The sequence below is a fragment of the Heliconius melpomene genome, chromosome 4 (genome assembly GCF_056956725.1).
Source record: "Heliconius melpomene rosina isolate 202511_hmr_F chromosome 4, ASM5695672v1, whole genome shotgun sequence".
Lineage (NCBI taxonomy): Eukaryota > Metazoa > Arthropoda > Insecta > Lepidoptera > Nymphalidae > Heliconius > Heliconius melpomene.
In genome coordinates this window covers 10,579,430-10,597,710 of record NC_140392.1, presented here as the reverse complement: position 1 = coordinate 10,597,710, position 18,281 = coordinate 10,579,430, and the positions used below count along the sequence as shown (strand labels likewise).

The following is an 18,281-nucleotide window of genomic DNA, read 5'->3' as shown; positions in this document are numbered from 1 at the left end:
TAAAACTATTCGCAATTTCGAAATAGTGTAAAAAGCAAATTTTATCTTCGTTTAATGTAGAAAATTAATAAAGTATTTTAAAGGATAAGGATTAATTCCATTATGGAAAAATATCCCTCACAAAAAAATATATATTTAAATTACAATTTTTAGACAGAAATATGATCACTAAACGTTATTCTTAAAAGATACGAATATGCCATCGCGGACTTTTTTGTAGATCTTATTAAGAGGAACAATACTCCAGTACATTATTTTCATGTAGTACTTACCATTAAAGCAGCGCATGCGCGAAAGTGTCTCAACGGGTAGGACTTTATACACATTTATCGTATCTATGTTAATTTACATAAGAATGTACAAATAATAAACTATATATAAACCTTCCCTGAGAAATACTCGATAATGGTGAAAACCACATCAAAATCCATTGGGTGGCTTAGAAGAAGAAGAGTTAGAAAGTTCAGACAGACACGAAAAGTGACTTTGTTTTATAAGATATAGGATTGATGACAGCAGTGCCTACAGCTGTGTTGCTATTGGACCTATGAACTCAGTTTGCCAATATTGTAAGGTTATTGTAAAAATTGAAATTTAAAAATTTTTATTGTAAAATAAAGCCAATGGTGTGTGTTGTGTAAATTGATACCGTAACTTCCACCTCCAGAGCCATTGTACTCATTGGTTTTAGGAATAGGAGCATATTCCATATACACTTCTTAAAAAATATTCAATAATACAACGACTGCTTTCAAATAAATGACTTCATTTGGAGTAACAAAAGCAGTTCGGGAAAATTTAATGCCAATTTTTAAGTTTTGTCATAGTATCTGCAGTTGCATGTATGTTAATCATAACTATTATAGCCCATACGCATTACAATACATTTTTCCCTCAACAGTTATAAGGTCAAATATATCATAGAGCAGGTTTTTTGTTACCAGTACCAGATAGCGACTACAAGTCTTAGCAAATTTATTTTATGAAAAATTCTCCACAAGAAATCAACCTACGTTGTACACATAACAATTCACTGAAAAGATCAATAGTTGAACAATTACAAAATTTATTTCACGAATACAATTAACTAATTATATTTTTCAAAAGTGCAATGTTTTAATGCACCTACTATAGATGAAGTTGCCATTGTTGTAATTGGATAAAATTTGGAGTCACGTGAAATAATCAATTACAACGTATTAAGGAAACACATCGCTCATATGATGCACTGCAATATCCCATTATATTTTGGCAAGGTGAAGATGCCTATGATTTCCCAATCAAGATGATAAATGCGGGTAATTGAAATATTTTGTTTATGAGATGCTATGTCATCTACTATATCACTTACTAAGCACTTTAATTTGATTTGACAGTTGAATTTAGAAAGAACTTTAAAAGATCTACGGATTTTATTATCAGGAGATTTTCGCCAAACATTGCCAGTGGTTCTACGTTCAATGCAAGCTGATGAACTGAAATCATGTTTAAAGTCCTCCAAATTGTAGAAACATGTCAAGGTATTACATTTAAGCGAGAATATTCGTGTCATGTTGCAAAATGATCAATCTGGAGACATATTCTCTAATTAACTCATTGATATTGGTAATGGCAAACTTCCTATAGATGCGCTGATTGGCTGCATCACCTTTCCTGATGGTTTTTTTCAGTTAACGTAATCCAAAGATGAACTCATTCATCATAAAGTGCTTCCAAATGTTGCTGAAAATTATTTATTCCATGGTTGGTTGAGCGGAAGAGCTTTACTGGCTGCCAAACACACTGATATAAATGAATTAAATTTCAATATCCAAGATGGCATTCCTGGCGTAATGAGGACATATAAATCAGTTGATACGGCTACTAATGAAGATGATGTCGTGAACTATCCACCGGAATTTTTAAACTCACTTGATTTGCCAGGGTTTCCGCCTCACAATCTTCAATTAAAGCTTGTATGTGTATTTTTAATTTTGCGAAACTTTGTAAAGGCACACGATTAGCGATAAAAAAATAATGAATAACGTAATAGAAGCAATCATATTGAAAAGAAAGTATAAAGGAGAAGATGAATGTAACTTGTAATTTTGTAGTATATTTTATCTTGTGTTTATTGTTTGTATCTATAAATTGTATGTGGAAACTTAATTGGATTGTGTGTCATCTTTTAAATTTGTAATGTTTGTGTATTTTGTATTCTGTGTGTTTCCCTAAAATATAAATAAATAAATAAATAAAGATGTTTTGATACCCCGCATTCCAGTGATTTCGACTGACATACCATACGAGCTTAAAAGACTACAGTTTTCAGTACTCCTTGATTTCGCAATGACTATAAACAAATCTCAGGGGCAGTTATTAAGTGTTTGTGGTATTAATATAGAAAACTCATGTTTCTCGCATGGTCTATTGTATGTTGCCTGTTCCTGTGTTGGAAAACCATCTGCTCTGTTTGTTTACGCGCCAGATAACCAAACAAAAAATAACGTGTACCATATGTACTACAATGAAAATGAAACTGAATTTAGAATAAGTAAAAATAAAATAAAATATAAGAAGTAGGTATCATAATAAGATATCGGAAATTGTTATTTTTATTATCATTTTTAATGAATATTATAAGAATTTAAAGTGATTTAAGTTTTTTTTTGATATTATAGAATTGTTGACTTATCAACTTTCTTTATTTTTTTATCTTACTGGCTGACCCGGTGTCCCGAATAGTAAAATACATATTTAAAAAAAAGAATCGACTATAAGGCGATACGAAGTTCGCGGGTCTGCTAGTGTGTTATAAAATACTATAATTATATAATAATCGTTCATGGCTTTGACAACGAAGCATCAACCCTCCATCAACTTTTAAAGGAAGAAGTGATGACATATTTATACTTCAATCAGTCAGTCTCAGAATGCTTATGACTTTATTCAAATCTCTTTCGATAACTATTGAAAATTAGTATTGATATTCTTAGACGCGTCGGAAGTTTCTTCGCGCGGAGGATCTTCGTCTCGACATAGACAAACACAGCTTAGACGCAAATACCAAGTCTGAAGAACTTTAAATGCTACTATTTTCCGAGCTACACATACTGACTGCGTAAGTACACTGTACAGTACGTACTAGTACTGCCAGTGTAGAGGCTGGACCAAATTATTTGGGAATGTACGCAAAAAGAGAAATAGAAATGTCGTCGAAACCGTAGCGACGACGGACCAAGGCGCATGTGTCTACAGACATCCGTTGTTAACTATATCAAAGTCACAAAGTGCCAGCTTTTGGGTTTTTTATATTACAACGAATCATGCAGAAGGATAAATTGTGACGTTGGGTTTCAGTGAATCCACTCAACACGCAGTGTCTGATATTCTGACAAGAGCGGCGCTGTTCTGTCTTAGCACTAAGGTGTATCTGCCGCCACTGTCATCATTATGAAAGAATACACATAGTTATTTGTAATTAATCTTAAATTATACAAATTTAAGTAAACAAAATATTCGAATTAACGAGTGAAAAAATTTTAATCTTCAATTAACTCCTTCTTTATTATCTTAATTATTATAGATTTGTATAATGTAAAATAATGATAATTTTCAGTGACAACAATTCAATGCAATTTTTCATCAATGTTTTTTTTATGTCGCTTTCACGTAAAATAACGATCCGTAACTTCTTACTTTATTTTATTTCAGTTTCGGGGCATACAAGGCAACTCTTGGTAAGTCGTCGTCGGCCCTGACTGATTGCTGACTGCTGCCGCGCGGAGGTGCAGACTGCTCAGACGTTGGATCTCATTTCATCATTAGGCTCTGTGAACTTACTACTTGGGTGATAATCCAAGTAATAAAAGTTCTTTGCTCGACAAAATTACCTGAATGTGCGTGTTTGTCATACCCGTGTGTGACGATCTGCGGCTTCGCCACGGAGCACAGTGACGGTGTGAAATGGAAATAACTAAGAGTTGTGTCATGATACATTGTAAATGGGCCAAGTATAGTATTTTTAGTGGATATATTTTTTAATTTGAATTAGTAGTTCCTGAGATAATAGCGTTCAAGGCATCAAATTATTCAGCTTTATAAAAACAGAGAAGAAACGTAGCAGTACTGTAGTACCTACATGTAAACGTAAACCGTAAACACGTTCAAAAAGTTTCTATTCAAACTCTACATCAATATTAACGATTCAATATATTGGAAATAGGTTGTAAATACATTCAGAAAGAGGTGCGAAGAGGTGCGCAAAGGTAGGAGCGAATATTTTTCAATCAAAGTGTAAAATCAATTTAAAGGAAGGTTGATACTTGCGGGTCCCCGAGTCCATGGCAGGAGGCCTCCTATCGAGTGTAGAGGCAGGATTGTCACGACTGCTACGATCTATCTACTATCGTAGCGGCGCCGCGCCTTGTAAATGATCTATAGTACATTAGCGTTAATCACGTATATTTTTGATTTTGTGAATTGGAGCGCGATTTGGTATAACTTATATAAATATGTTTCCTTTTGTGAGTAGTGCTCGGCAGTACTTACTGCCGGTGTGTTACTAATACATTACATGAACACAGCAATTAAATATTTGAATATATTTCCCAAAATATAAGTATTTTTCTATTTTATTTTCTTATTGAAATATATTGAAATTAAAACAAATATCCAAACAATAAACCAAGTACGAAATACCTACCACGTAGTAGACTAGGCTAAGAGTTTTCGTGTATAAATAATAACTCATCACCCTTTGTATTTAAAAAGAAAGAACGTATAGTAGTTAAGGGAGAATAATAAGTAATATGTAAGAGAGTCCCCTCACAGCGTCTAGTGGTTTCGGAACACACTAACATTGACACCCTCGCGCCCTTCACAGCATCACCCCTTCGTGTGTGAGCTTTAGTAATTCTTAGATGGGGAGACTTTGCCATGGAAATGTTACTATCCGAGTTTAATAATTGATACAGAAATTACTAGCTTTACATTAATTACACAGGTATAAATAAAAAACAACTGAAATAATTATTTTTTTGAGCAATGATAATAGTAGTAATTACACACACACACACACGCGCACATATACACACACACACACACACACTTATGCAAGCATATACACATAAATACATATTCAACCTAACATAGTATATGTACAAAGTAATTAATTTATTTTATTTGTAAAATGTTTGTTGAGTTTAATGTTAAAGCAGATATTTTAGATATTGTACTGGGAGAGCGGGGTACAGTACTTGCTTAAAAGGAGATCTCTAACAATTATTTCTGTATAAAATCTGTTGAACAAATAATGTATTTTTATTTATATTTTTATTTTTTTTGTATCTCGAAATTAAATCGTGTATTTAAGTTTCTAATGTTCACTGGAAGAGTTTCAAAAAAATAATTAATATATAACTTCTGAAAGAATAAAGATTTAATTAAACTTATCTCATTTATCAAATCTATTTACATTATAACATCAAAACACATTTATACTACACATACACACTATAACCACTCTCAACAGTTCAATTATCCCCCTCCATCGGTTGACACGGCCGCCAGTGCCAGTTTAGATATATCAGTTTAATCCACTTTAACCTATGATCCTATCTATTTTCTATGTGGCACGTTATTGAAAAGATTCTCAAAGTACAATTTCGCATTAAAAATGAAATCTAATAACTCGGTCGACCACGTTCCAAGGCGACGCGACACGACGCCCCGTTCGATCACTTTCCGTTGACACGCTTCCAGCGCGATGATTAATTATAGTTCCATAAGTGTAGCTCTTTTATGGAATCATAAAGAACACCGCTTTACGAGTGTGCGGACGGCTTGTGAGGCGATGTAGAACAAATTAGTGCCCGAACGTGACGCCGGCGGCACGATGCACGGTGCACGGTGCCGGGAACGGTGCTTGCGGCCGGGCCGTGTAATAAATATATTTTGAAACTCTCGTTATGGTAGCTTATTTAATATAAACATTTAAACTAGTCGTTGTTAGTAGCTTCACTTGGTTTGATATAATATGGACATAAATAAATTATATTTCCACTAAAAATATTTTTACAAATCCATGCTCACTTCAGTAGTAGCAGTAGTAGTCGTGAGTAGTTCATAGTTTAATTAACAAAACTTTCTAATTCTGAATCTACTTGTGTAAGACTGATCATAATCATTTTAATTGCACAGCGTTTACATATATAGCGATACATTTTTATTATATACATAATACGTAAAGATAACAAACGATAAAATAATGTATATATGATTTTTTAAGACTTGCAGTACTGACGTACAGTACGTTCTTAATTCCTTGTAAAATGCGTGTGAACATAACTTCAATAGTAACAAACACCAGAGTAGAGTAGAGTAGAGAGCTAGTGTCACGTGACCGCGGTCTGGGAGACCGGCTTCTGTCGCCATTGAGGGAGATTCTCTTTATTATATTATTCCTCGTGACTGGCTTTGTCTGCTCTTTTAGATGCTTACACTGTATGTGTTGCGAACAGCGAATGGACAACTGGACACTTTTGTTTATTCCAACATGCGGAAAGTAAAGGCTTTAATAAATATGCTGTCGATTTAGACAATTATTAACTATTCTGTTAATATCGTACGGAGATAAATTGCTCGTAAAACTTTACGAACAAAATAACCCAAATGATATAAAAATACATAACAAAAAGCAGTTACATCCACATAAACGTACACCGCTACGCGCCCGCTACGCGCCCGCTACGCGCCCGCTACGCGCCCGCTACGCGAGACCGATGCACTGCAGTCTGTACGCTGGTCTGCGGCCTACTATGTATGAACAACCTACGTCTAATATTTTTGTGTACAACTTTTTTTTTAAGTATTGTAAACTAAATATAGTAATAAAGTATTGTAAAAAAATATTTATTTTTAATATACATATATTTAAACTAATAAAATTTAAATATATGTATATTAAAAATAAATATTTTTTTTAAGTTATAAGCTTTCGGTCTGAGAGGCCACACGCAGCTAAATTTACTTTGCACAGTTATACTAAGGCTTTTATTACTTTAGACAGTAAAAATATATGGTTCTCAATATTTGATAAAGCGTAATATTTTAAAGTTTAAAAAGTAGTGGGAATTAATAACCGTTTAATTCGATGTCACCTGCACCATGCGTCACGAGGAGCTGGCGGCGAACACTAACTACGGCTGTAATAAATCCGCTTTATTACCTCTATATATTATTCTTTATATCAATGCACCGCTTTGAATGTGGCTCCTTTGTTAGATTGTTTCGATCGTAAAAGTTATATGAGATGTGAAATCATTGCGCGAGAGCGAGTCTACTTGTTACGAGACTAATATGGAATACCTTTGTTTATTTTATAAACTGTACCTAGTATAGTAGTTCTTTGTGTTTATATTTCAAACAACACACTATTGGGAAACAGAAATGCAAGATGTTGCACACATGTTGGATTGTGGGGTCGAACCATGAAGGAAGAAACATTTGTATTTCATAGACTGGAACAATATGTAACGACAAGTTCTGTTTTCTTCGAAGCCATAACTCGAGGAGGGCAGAGAGTGAAGACAAAGTGACATAGACCTTATATCACTTTGTTCTTCTCTTTGGCAAATTTTCAACATATTATAATAGACTAGCGGACGCGCGCAGCTTCGCTAGCTTATTTAGGGGTGAATCCTAATAAACCATGAAACATGTGTTCAATGAAATATTTTTAAGAGTCGAAATTTCAAATTTTATAAAAATCGGTGGCGATTTGAAGATTTTCCCTACATACTTTCAACCCCTTATTTGCACCTTTAGGGGTTGAAATCTAGAAAACCATGAAACATATGTTCAATTAAATACTTTTAAGTCTGAATTTCAAATTTTATAAAAATTGGTGCCGATTAAAAAAAATCGATACAAACTTTCAACCCCTTATTTGCACCCTTAGCGGGAGAATTCTAGAAAACTATGAAACACGTATTCAATTAAATACTTTTAAAAATCTAAATTTCAAATTTTATAAAAGTCGGTGCCGATTTAAATTTTTTTCCTTACAAACTTACAACCCCTATTTCACCCCTTTAGGGTTATAATTTTTTAAAATCCCTTTTTAGTGGATGTCCAAATTACAAAAGTAAACATCTGTCCAAATTTCACATTTCTACGCACAGCGGTTACGGCTGTGCGTGCGTCTTACCTCAGTCAGTGAGGACAAGTCCTTTTATATATATATATAGATGACTGAAAGTAAAATAAAATCCCTCCGCTACGAATAGATATTTTAATCCGTTATTTTCACAATAACCACAACTACGGGGAGAATGATTGTTAATAGGAGTGCCGTTAAGAATACATTTTCAGCATTAAAACTGGGGACCATTTGAAATGTCAATTCTAAAGTGTTCCACTAAAGCAGTGTAGATGTTATCTCTTAAACACGCAGTGCCTCTAATAATGAGAGAAAAGGGATTCATAGTATACAGTAATGATAAAGAAGCATATATTTGTTTCTTAACTCACCATATAATTCAATTAAAATACCTCGCATTTACTTGAGAATATGCATAATTAGTGATGTGCTTTACACATTCAAGTGAATTCAAGTCAAACGCTACAGCTGGTAAGTAATTACACAAATATCCTATCAGCGCAACACTACAGCGCCCCACAGTGCACATAAACCCAACACTTCTCTATGACTCGCTGTTTTAATTGCAGTAGTAAACTATCATTTTAATCCAAAGCTAAAATTATTTGCTTAAAATAAATTCAATGTTCATACAAGTTAGCTACGGCTCGTAATCGTCATATATGTAGTTAAAAACTGTATAATTGTAAGTATTGTTAGGTTCAATTCCTACATGAAATTATTCTTTATTTATTGTACATCGTCTATGGTTGTTTAGTGTCAATAAAATTGCGATAGTTGCGGGTTTGACCTCCACTCGAGGGAATGATTATATATTAAAATATTTCGTTTCCTTGCCGTGGTAGACAAAGCGCGACTACTTTTTCCGCCTCGTCCACCATCGTCAACCTCTTCATACGTGCCCTCTAGCCTGCGTCCGGGGTCGAAGCGTGAAGCTGCTATAAAAGATAAAAAAAACTTGATCATTATCAAACAACTCCGTCAATATATAAATAATAATATAGGATTCCTTCCACGTAACGCAACCCACACTAAATTGATATCGTTCAAAGAATTCGGACGGATGTCGTTAGGAGGCGACTACTGACGTCAAAGCGACAATTGGTAAAAAATTGGCAAAATATATGAGTTGTAGGCTTTTTAGGGGCTCCATATCCGAATTGTAAAAATCGGAACCCTTATAAATTCGTCATAACTGTTTCTCATATGTTGTTACGCATCGATCGATCTGAAATTCAGACTCTTAAAAATATTTCATTGAACACGTGTTTCGTGGTTTTTTAGAATTCACCCTTAAGGGTGCAAATAAGCAGGCGAAGCTGCGCGCTTCCGCTAGTACTAAATATATGTATGGATGTATAAATACAAATATATAAATATGAAAAAATGTACGAGACGTGCGGAGACGTAAGAGTACTACCGTCGAAACGTTTTTAGGCAGTTTTGTTCACGAAATGCTCTGATTAGTGGCTGTCGAGACGAAGACAGATTTTGAGAACAAAAGCCAAGTGAGTTGTGAGCATTTCTAAAAAGCCCAAATTTTACTTCTTTCTAGTGACTCCAGCAGCTCCTAAGGTTCGACGTGAGGTGGCATGTTCTGTCGAAAAAATGCGTCAGGAAAAAGACCCTCGGCACCCACTCTTTGGCTACACCGCACCTCGTGCCCGCTTGAAAAGTCGCCACAGTTTTATTCAAGCTACCAAAGCTCTAGATTGCATTCCGAGTCGCGCTAGGATACGGTTATGGCAGACAATCTACTCGCCACCTTCAGGCTTTGTTCCCCCCAAAGAGTGCCTACCCGCAGGTTACAACTTGCAGTGGCCAACATGGAAGTCACTTAATCGTTTACGGAGCCAGGTTGGCCGATGCAAAGAGCTTCTCGTGAGATGGGGGTACGAACTGAGGGATGGGTCACCCTGTGACTGTGGCGCCGATCCACAAACGATGGCACACTTACTCTCCTGCCCGAAATGTCCATTCACCTGCTCACATGACGATCTGATGGAAGCAACAGATGCCGCAGTCGACGTGGCTAAATACTGGCAAAATGTGATATGAATTCTCCATTCATTGACACGAAGAAGAAGAAGAAGAAGAAGCAGCTCCGACGACAGAAAATGAGTAACAGACGAGTAAGTTTAGATGTACGAGTTTTATGTATATCACGCTGTAGTACCCGCGGCGTACGTCGGCGCGGCGGCAGAGTTATTTAAGATATATTACACATTCTAAGTATTAAAGGTACAGTGCGTCAGATACAAAAACTATTTCAGTTAATAGCATTTCATGACATTGGTGCGTTCAATCAAACATTTTTATAGTATTATTATAGATATCAATTTAATATAAAAAAAAAAACAAGTTTTAATCACAGGAGCAAAATCTACGAGACAGTAGAGAAATAGTAAGTGTTGTTTGTTTATACACCCGCAGTCACGTCACGTCACGTCGTCACGTACGAGTGTACCCGCGGATTCATTTCGCAGACCTTTTTGTAATTTAATCTTACGCCTTGTTACTATCAGGATGATGGAACTGTTGCACTCGACGCGACGTGGTACTCTACGTGAGCGTAGCTAAGTAACGAGACACGGTCGTCCGCTAAGCGCACAAATAATTAAAACTAACATTTGCATCCCCAGTTGTCTGGAGTTCACCGTCGCGTCGCGTCACTTGTGTGCCGTGACACATCGTCGTCGTCACGTACTCGTATAATATTTTTAGATACATTTTTTTATGTAGTCAGTAGGAGTAGGAGGTTGCATACATTTTAATGTGATTCTTAATATATGTATATGTATGTATTTTATAGAACTTGGATTTAATGTCATTAATTATAATTGTAATTTTTTAGGGTTCCGTACTTTTTAAAGAAAAAAGAAACCCTTATAATATCACTCTGTTGTCCGTCTGTGTGTCTGTTTGTCAAGATCCTTTATCTCAGGAACGCTTGGAGATATCGAGTTAAAATTCAAACCATATACTCTGGTTTACGTCCCTATGATTTCCTGATAAAAACATATTTCTTTATATACTTAGACGACACAAGCTGGACCATTACAAGCCTGACTGGCGCTCAATGGTTTCGTGTCATTAGACCAGAGTAGAAGAAGTGGAGGGAGATCTTTGCCCAACAATGGAACAGTGTAGGCTAGGAAAAAAAAAACTTAGAAAAAAGATATGGCCCTTGCATGTCGCAAAAAAACGCATATTTCGACACTATAAAGTATAAAGTGAATCAAAATTCATAGGTTAGGTTTCATAGGCTAGTTCAGGAAAAAAATTGAAATCTATACATTTGTGGTTAAATCCTAAAATTAATAGCCTTAAAAGGGGGGCAAAATTTGGTATTAAAGCCGCTAGTTCAAGTGAAGTATCAAATGAAAGGACTCTGGCTAAGTTAAGCCTGAATTTCAGAAAAAGCTCGACACCTCCCATTTTTGTACAGAACCCTCGGTGGACCAGCCCGACTTGCGCTTGTCCGGTTTTTTATGTTTGTAATATCAATCAGTACGTAGTGGACCCCGGCGTCCGCTGTTCGTCGGCGCGGCGCTGACGGCGCAAGACGGTGCGCTGTCTACGAAAAGAATTTAAATATAACAACTTTGCTTCCAATTAGCCACAAGATGAGCAACAAAGGATGGTAACCGAGGGTCAAACAGATTATCTTTTACGAAGGATACGAAGACCAAGGAACGGGAAGCCACGTCCAATTGTGTTCTTAAAGTTAGTGCCCCGAGCGTGCACGTAGCACGAGAAGTTAGCGGGAAATCTTTGACTGCCGGAGAAGTTACTTACGAGGGCACTGCTAACTATGGGAATAACGTTACACCTAATAGGTGCTAGTCTTGAAGTAATAATGAAGTATGAGTAAGAACTAGTTATATATAAGTCATAATATTTTGTAACTTATTTGTCATGTTATAAGTAAAGCCTATCTGGTTATATTGAAAGAGTATATAAATAATAATAAACGAGTATTCCACTCAGCATAACCGAAGAGGGTAAAAATTAGAATTTAATTGAGAGAAGAAAATATAAGGTTGTATCGCAGCGAATGTTGCTAAACATACTAAGTACCTAAGTTTAATAATTATTTCTGTATTTTGTTTACTGTTACATAAATATCTATGTGTCAGTGTCAAACAAACAAAACAATAGCGAGATAAAGGTCAACTAGTATTGTAACAGAGGACATCAGTAGCAGGTTCGTTTGATGCGGGTCGCCTGCGGGGGCGTCGCGGGGGGCGGGGGTCTCTGTCATTTGTTCACAGATGTCTATAAATAAAATTAGATGTTTTAAATTTTTTTAAGATTTTCAATATCGAAAATTATTGTAAGATATATATTTTTACTATATATCTTTTTTATTAATCACGGGAAGGTGAGCATATCCTTAACTAGAGTTACACTAACAGCGTTATGTATATACTTTATCATAACGAACCGAGTGTTAAGACAACCCCCCCCCCATTTTCGCTCAATTTTGGAGGCATTGCGTGTTGAATGACGGAACTGAATGCCGCGCTTTGCCTCGTTACCAGAGTGAACAAAAGAAAACAATAAGTATTTCATTTCCTTTAGTGGAAATCGAACCCACAACCTTTCGCGTTTACCAATCACTCGTGGCGCAGAAGTACAAGTGTGCCTCGTATTCATAATGAAGAGTTAAACAGCGAAACTGTATTTAAGTAATTGGAGAGGGCACCGACATGTTTGCACTCCACACTCCACACTACAGTACGTGCAGTAATCGAACAGAAATCATTCATTTTCGAATGAAAAAGGAACGCTTGAGCGAGATTTAACTTATATTGATGATGATGATGATGATGGCTGCTGGCTGTCGATGTGGTTCAATACATTTATAATTTCAAATTATTATATTTTTATGCTTTATGTTGTTGTTTTAAAAGATATTATTACAGTGCGTATGTCGGAAATGAAAAAGATAATGGAGAATGTATGATAAGAGTGGAGGTGGGTATACTCGTAAATAATATATATATAATTAAATAATATATATAATAAAAATAAATCAGCTTTACGCTGTTAAGATATTATAGGAAATATATAGGAAACCTAATGTTAAGATAATCCGTTCCCCATTTTCTGCCAATTCTGGAGGCATTGTGTGTTTAGGGGCAGAACTCACCGCCGCGCTTTGCCTCGACACCAGAGCGAAAACATGGAAATATAAATAAATGTAAAAAAACCTTTTAATAAATAGTTCATTTCCTCGAGTGGGGATTTAACCCACCGGGGATTGAACCGTCGCGTTACAGTCACACCCTTGTGCCGGCCTTGTGTCGCTGCGCCAGGACGGCCTCTACCCTACAATTATAATAAAAACAATAATTAATTAAAGATTTAATTATCCAAATAGTCAAGGATAATTTAATATTTTATTATGCGAGAGAGAGTAAGAAACTGATTTTCAATCTCCTTTTAATAAAGCTTTTTAAGTTACTGGTTATGTTATGCAACGTATTATGTGCATCTAAGGCCGCGGTGGCGAGGTGTTTGTGGGTTCGATCCCCACTCAGGGAAATTAATTATTATTGATAAATATGTTCATTTTGTAGCTCTGGCGAAAGCTCTCAACTTCATTTCGAGTTCATTCAGTTAATTATAACATACGAAACCGTTTCGCTGATAAAAACATATCATCAAAGTAGAATAATGCCTTATCTTGCATTAAGTGTACAAGATATGTTAAAATATGAAAAAAAAAAGAAAATACAAAACATATAAATCATATAAAAGACTGTTTTTCTTCGAATTTCTTTATAAAATTAATTAAAATGTCATTATTAAGTGGCTCAGTGAAAGATATTTCAGAGAATTCTTTTTAAACGATTAAACGAAGTCCGTAAATAAATGTTAATTAATGAAAAATGTAAACACTAAGATTTCTTAACAAATATTCCGCTTTAATACAACCAGAAATTAAGAAAAACTCGATAAAAAATTCAAGAACCTTTTTGGGAATTAAAAGATCAGAGCGACGGAGGCCGGAGGCTGGAGGCGGCAACAAAGCCCAGTAACGAGGTAACAGAGTTCATTAGGTACCTGGCGTGACCCTGGTGACAGCCCTCGCTCTTCGGAAACAATGCTGCAACAACGCCAGAATCTAAGTTACCTTCTGATACATTTTCCGAATCGCACAATCTTTTATGTGGGCATGTAAATATATCGTAGGAATATGTCCTGATAGAATGTCTCTGTTCCATTCTACTGTTTTCAATGTTAGATTAGAAAGATTTAATTTTTAGGAAGCGGTGATCATTCCCCACACTACACGAGTACAAAAAGATAACGTTTAAGAGGATGAAAAGAGTATGAACGTCCCGTCAAATTTGTATAACAACATCGTAACGGTAGTCGAGTCAGGAGTCCTTATGACTTGAAAGCGGAAATCGATTTCCCGTCACCAGTTCTAATGACACAAGGGGAGAACACCATGTCTTGTTATTAGATGTTCTATATACATCAAATAAGTGTGTGCTTATGTTTAGGCACTTTCAATGTTGATATTATATATGTATAGTTCACTCCCCCGAGTCCGCTTCGAACTTACAACCGGCACGGCTGTAATGTGAGAGCTTGGAACGAGGCGCGTTGTGTTTCAAAGGTTCTCATTGGACGCGGAACTCGCGTTTACAGTTTTAAAAAGCGCCGTATCAGGGCTTAAAGCTCATGGTGTTGAAAAAGAAAAAAATGGAAGTGCGGCGTGGTACAGTGTAGCGCTCATTTAATAAAAACGTTTCATTTTATTTACATTCATGAAAACGGGTTCGAAATCGCATAAAATTCTTATTTTTAGGGATTCCCTACTATTTATTTTTTTACGAAAAAGACAAATATATGAATATTTATAATGATGTGTTTAAAATCTAAAAAAACATTATTATATACTTAATGTTATAATGTTAAAGATTTTGCTTAGTTTAATGGGCTAATCTCAGGATTCTTTGCATCGGATCGTGTATTTGTCGAGAAATGCCTTAGCTCATGTCATATCCTCCTTACCCGAGGCCGCTCACGGACGCTAGTCTATAATAAAAAAGAGACAATCCATGAAAATATATCAACTTCCGCCGTTGCGTTACTTCACTATGTACACATTTTTCACCAAAAAAATATAATAGTTGTTAAAAATAATAAAAGCATATTTTAAAATAAATTTTATAAAATATGAAATATTTCTGATATAAATTAAGTTTTAATTAGCGCCAACGTCGCGTTGGGGACTGTCCAAATATATATTGTTTTGCAGCAAACAATAGCTTGTTTTACTTTTTTTAATTAGCCAATTAACTCTTTTAAGGCCCAGAGGAATAATATATACAAACGTAAACTAAAGCAACTTCCTGTTTTTTTTCCTCATAGCAGGGTAGGCAGAGTTTGCCTTGAAGCCTACTTTTAAGACACATCGTTCCCATTATGTCCATTCCGTTCCCCATTTTCCGCCGCCTCGAGTGGAAATCGAACTTTCAGGAATTGCATACATAGTGTGCCGCAATGCCGCTGCCCACAAAGACCTCGTGAATACAAATATAAAGCGTATAGGTATACGTTAGGTATACATATCGCGTAAGCATGCCTAGATGTTTATGAAAACGGTTCTACTTTTGCGAGCACATACAATGGATTGGGCGGCGTTTAATCGCGGGACGATTTACAGCCTGGAAGGTTGCCAGCGATTACCTCGCGAGAAAAATTGAATAGCTACGACGTTCTAGCGGGCGTTATAACGGGCGCTATAACGACTGTTGTTGCCTACGTTGGAGGGACCGTTGTATGACGAGTGTTGTACCGAGTCCCGTATCGCGGGCGTCGCGACGTGTTCTAAATCACGCCGTGCGTTGCGGCTATCGCTAGTGTGAAATATGTTCTGCAATCATTAATTCTGTTGAACGTTACTACTGGTCCCTGGCGAGCGGCCATGGCTGGCTCGTTTGTTTGTTCACTATTTAATGTCACTTTTATTTATTTATATAATATTGAGTGTATGTGTAATGAGGCCAGTCGTAACAACATCAGTTGTGAGTTCGATTACCACGCGGGAAAATATAATATTTTATATTTTCATTTCTTCGCTCTGGTAACGAGACAAAGTGCATCGTTGAGTTCCGCCACTCAACATGCAATGCCTACTGAATTCGGAGTATTTGTATAAGAAAATAAAATATAAAGGCTGTGTTTAAGTACAATAGTTTCAAATAAAGATAGGATAGAATTTGTTACAGTTTTTTTTAGATAAAAAATGAGTGTAAATGTACTAATTACACACACAAAAAAAATCATATAATAAGAAATATATAAATGTATACAAAATATATTATAGATATATAAAAAATAACTTTATTATGTAGTCAAAGTAAGAAATAGTTCATTTAATTTCAAGCAACGTCGTCGTTTTAACCAAAATTTAATATAATTATGTTTGGAAAGAGTTAATAATGAACTCAAAGTTAGAATATAAGCACCATTAGAACCAGCACGCGGCGTCGCTGGCAGCGAACTTGGTCTCATAAAAGTCTATTATAGCGAGGAACTTCTTAAAGAGTGTCTGTCAGAGGCGAGCTGAGCCGCGGGCATTAACTAGTTAACGGAACTTACGGACTACCTTTGAGTTACAATTTATAAGACAAAGGCACCTTTATTATATAAATAGGACAAAGAATAGTTGCCGTTGTTAGCTCCGGTGGATGTTGCTTCGCGAACTAATGTACAAGCTTTCAAAGGGAACATAATTCATTTGTAACTTCAGCCAAAAGACGTGTTTCGAATAACTATCAAAGTATCGCCGAGTACTCGTAGAGCGCCGCGCCGTCACCCGCGCAACCTCGCTCGCTGCTGTTGGTTACTAGAATGCTGTTTTTTGAATGTTGAATTTCTGGAGACTGTATGTGTGTATAAATGTACCTATAATAAGTAAAAAAACACTTGGTCGAGATTTTAACTGATAATCATGATCTGTGACTTTTATCTTCTTCTGTTCTGTTCTTTGATTATGGAGTTCAGAGCGTGCCAGTTGAGCACAAATCACTGCCAATTTCACATTATATACAGAACACACGAAGGAGGTATGACAGTGGCAGACTTACCTTATATAAGTCAAGTCAGTCTTTAATATTTTTGGATATCTTTACTGGTATCGATTTTTTTGGATATGAAAAAGCAAATTAAATTTGATAAACAAAACTGTTATAAACAAAAAAAATATTAGTGAAAGAATTGGCTTTTTAAAATATTTTTTCTTGGTTTTTGTTTTATGTTGCTTAACAACTCCTTAAACCGGGAAACGAATAAGTTATAGACGCCTAAACCCACACAACCACTGTGCACAGTGGCCAGGGGTGTCCTATATGTCCTAATTGAATCACATTAATCCTGAACACAAATAGTGCGCCCTGCTCAGGTCAAAGCCTCGATAATTAATTTGTTAGAAAGATTAACGGCGGCATTATCAAACGAGTTTCACTAAAGTGGAACGCCAATATAATATGTATATCGCTTTATTTTTGTTGACAATTATTATAACTCCAAATATTTAATAAAGTTAAATACTCTTTATTTTACACCAGAAATATTCATATATATATATATATATAAATATTCAAATATATATATTCTTCATTGGTTTGATACGAATAATCTTAAAAAAGAATCTAACAAGTAAAGCTTATTTTTCAAGAATATTTGGAGGATAAACATGTATGGAATTAATGTCTATTGAATGTAATGCAGGATAGTTGCCAGCTAATGTAATAATTAAACTAAATATACCATTGACTTTGAAAAGAGCAACTGTTGAGTTTCTTGCCGGCTCTTCTCAGCAGAACTGCCTTCCGAACCGGTGGTAGCTTTTTGTTCATATGTTCATTCGATGATTCAAAAGTGCTTATAATAGTCTAGTTGAATAAAGAATATTTTTAATTTGAATTTGAAGATCGACATCATAAAGGACTGCTTTAAATTATATTATAAAAATATTTACTTAGTATTTGAAAATATTTTTTTGATGTAGGGTAAAACCCGGATAGTTGCCTCGGACGGATACTTGCCTCAGTTTCAAATGCTCTATGTTAGACGTGTTTACAGTGTTTCTTTTTGATCATAATAAGAAGCGTCC

The 18,281-nt window shown here is 35.5% G+C and overlaps 1 protein-coding gene and 1 pseudogene across 1 annotated transcript in view; one reads left to right on the top strand and one right to left on the bottom strand.

Annotated features, from left to right (window-relative positions):
- LOC146539738 (neurotrimin-like) overlaps positions 1–18,281 on the bottom strand; it is a 148,324-nt gene that overhangs the window by 59,019 nt on the left and 71,024 nt on the right. The window lies entirely within an intron of this gene.
- LOC146539739 (uncharacterized) lies at positions 617–1,913 on the top strand (annotated as a pseudogene).